At 68.6% G+C, this 2711-nt stretch overlaps 1 long non-coding RNA gene across 1 annotated transcript; it reads right to left on the bottom strand.

Annotated features, from left to right (window-relative positions):
* Nucleotides 1-1421: 1421 nt before the first annotated feature.
* LOC142825142 (uncharacterized) lies at nt 1422-2170 on the bottom strand. The gene is made up of 3 exons (XR_012899630.1): nt 2062-2170; nt 1692-1787; nt 1422-1526 (listed from the first exon to the last, which is right to left on the bottom strand). It is a non-coding gene; the product is annotated as an uncharacterized LOC142825142 (long non-coding RNA).
* Nucleotides 2171-2711: the final 541 nt, after the last annotated feature.

Consider the following 2711-nt stretch of genomic DNA (forward strand, 5'->3'; position numbering starts at 1 on the left):
CTCCCCCACCCCCAGGGACGCTCGCAGGGGCAGGAGGGATTCTGCCAGCAGGGACGTGGGGTGGGGGCAGCCTGAGGAAAGGGGCGGGGGACTCCCTGAGGGGATGGGAAGGAGACCCTGGCCCTGCCCCACTCTCCTGATCTGCTCCGGCTGCTCACCATGTATTCCAGGAGCTGATGGGCCTGCCCATGCAGGGCGTGGGCCAGGACCAGCCCGGCCTGGCTGGGGCGCCGCAGGGGGGAGCGGGCAGCGAGCAGAGCCTTGTCCAAAAAGCAATTCTCCTGCTCTGGTGTAAAGAGCTGCCCAAAGACCTGGAATCAAGAGCACAGGAGGTTTCAGCTGACGGCCCAGAGCCCGGCCCCAACTCCTGGGGCTAAAACAGCTTCCTCCTCCCCCAAACTCCCTTCCAGACCCTGCACCCAGACGCTCTCCTCACCCGGCACCCCAACCCCTGCCCCAGGTCACAGCTTCCTCCTGCCCCCAAGACCCTCCTACCCCCACGAGGGCCCCAGCCAGCCCCACCCCCGAGCCCTGCCCTGCCCTGGCAGCGCGTCCTTACCTCTCCCACCCGCACGCTGTTGCTGTGAGCCAGGACCCATCTTTCTTTGTAGTAGTGTCTGCACCACAGGTCCTCTGCCTGGTGGATGTTGAGGCCTGCAAGAGACACAACAGGGTCATTCTGCTGGCAGGTCTGAGCCCTTCCCCTCCCACGGGTCCCTGCAGGCATCCCTGGGCAAATGGAGGGGCACAGGGGGCAGAAGGGGAACACAGAGGGACGCATCCCCCCTTGGGCCAGTCTGGGGGAAAAGGGCTGGGTCCCCTCCCCCCGCCGCCGGCACCCTCAGGGTGTCCCTGGGGCCCAGGTCCCGGCTGGGTTCCTTACCCCTGTGGTGCAGGAGGAGTTGATACAGGCTGTGCACCCCCTCCCGGGCCAGCCGGCTGACGTCTTCGGATGGGTCCGAAATAAAAAGGCCCAGCTGGGCCACGTGGTGACCCATCCTCGGCCAGTCGGCGGAGTTCTGAGGGGAGAGAGAAGAGGGGGGGTCCCTCAGCATCCTGGGGCTGCACGTCCCATGCAAACGGCCGCCGAGGCGGGTCTGAGCTCGGGGGACGGACAGAGACACCTCCCGGGGCGGGGCGGGGCCGGCCTTGCGAGGAGACAACCCTGAGCAATGGCCCCGACTGAAGGGTCACTCCGGGGGTGGAACAAGGGGATCCACTGACGGCCACTCCCCAGTCCCCAGGCCCAGTCCCTCAAGAGCCCCCCTGAAGGGCCCAGGGTCGCCCCTCCCCGGGGAAAGGAGAACGCGGCCCATTCCCGGCCCATTCCCGGCCCATTCCCGGCCCTGCCTCTGCCTCCCGGGGACGCTCCCAGCCCCGCGCCCTGCAGCCCCAGACCCCCCGGCTCCGAGGTCACTTACGTCAAACCCCGGGAGGGTGGTGGCGACTCCCAGCAGGGCCGTGGTGCTGCCAAGGGCCCTGGCTCGCTCCTGGGGCAGGCGGGACTCCAGCCACGGGCTCAGGTGCTGGGGGGGAAAGAGGCAGGTCAGGACCCGTAGGGAGGTGCCGGTTCTGGGCAGAGCCTGGGGCTCCTCTCGGACTGTGCCCCCCCCAGCCACTGACACTGCTCCTCTCTCGGCCCCCCCCCGAGGAAGCAGGGACAATGGCCCCGTCCCCCCCACGGGGCTCACCTCCATTATGAGCTGCAGCCGGGCGGTGTCTGGGGACTCGGCGAGGAGGCTCGCCAGTAGGGCCTGGAGGTCGTAGGGAAGGGCCCGGATGAACTGCTGCAAGACAAGGGGGAGCCCTGGGTCAGAGGGGGGTTGGGGTTGGGGAATCCAGGCCACCCGCTGGCTCCGGGGTGCAGCCTAGAGCAGGGTCTGAGCCGCCTCGCAGAGCAGGGAGGAGCCCAGGCTGGGCATGGAAGGGACGGCCCCCCCGGGAGAGCAACGGGAACCCTGGAGGGAAGGATCCAAACCTGCAGCTTCTTCCCTCCCTCTGCCCCCCCCCCGCTCTCTGGAGCTCCAGCCCAGCCCGGGAGCAGGGCCCGGAGGGACGTACCTGTGTGTGGATGGGCTCCTGCTGCCAGTCCCCAGACACTGTCTGTCCCACGGCCGCCGTCAGCAGGGGGCTCAGGAGCTGGGCCCGCAGGGGAGGCTGCAAGGTGCTGGCAGGAGAGAGGGGCAGAGACTGTTAATTCAGCAGCAGGAGACAGAGACTTTCCCACTCCCTGGCCAGGGGATCAGCTCTGGGGGGAGTCGGCGGGGGGGTCGGTACCTGAGGCTGCAGGCGGCGTTGAGGCAGTCGGCCAAAACCAGCGGGGGGGGCGAGTCCTCCATGATCTCCTGTGAGACCCAAGGAGACAAAGGGGCGTGTGAGGCTGGGCCCCCAAGAGACGCTCACACGGCCAGCGGCCCCACCAAGCAGGATCCAACCCCACTGCCTCCCGCTGCCCTGTAGCCCCCCTGCCCGACACAGGGCCCCTCTCAGCACCCCCCTCCCAAACCGGGACCAGCTCAATCCTTGTCCCCAGGCCGTCTCCTGCCCCTCCCTGCCCTGGTGACCAGCCTCTGAACCTCCTCATCCCTGCTCCCCAGGCGCATCCCCAGCAGCCCGCTCGGCTGCCTTCCAGCCCCCCATGGCCCGGGGAGACCCCTCCCTGTCCCGAATCCCCCTTCCTGTCCAGCACCCCTGACCTGCCCCATTTCTGT

The sequence above is a fragment of the Pelodiscus sinensis genome, unplaced genomic scaffold, assembly GCF_049634645.1.
Source record: "Pelodiscus sinensis isolate JC-2024 unplaced genomic scaffold, ASM4963464v1 ctg36, whole genome shotgun sequence".
Taxonomy (NCBI): Eukaryota; Metazoa; Chordata; order Testudines; family Trionychidae; genus Pelodiscus; species Pelodiscus sinensis.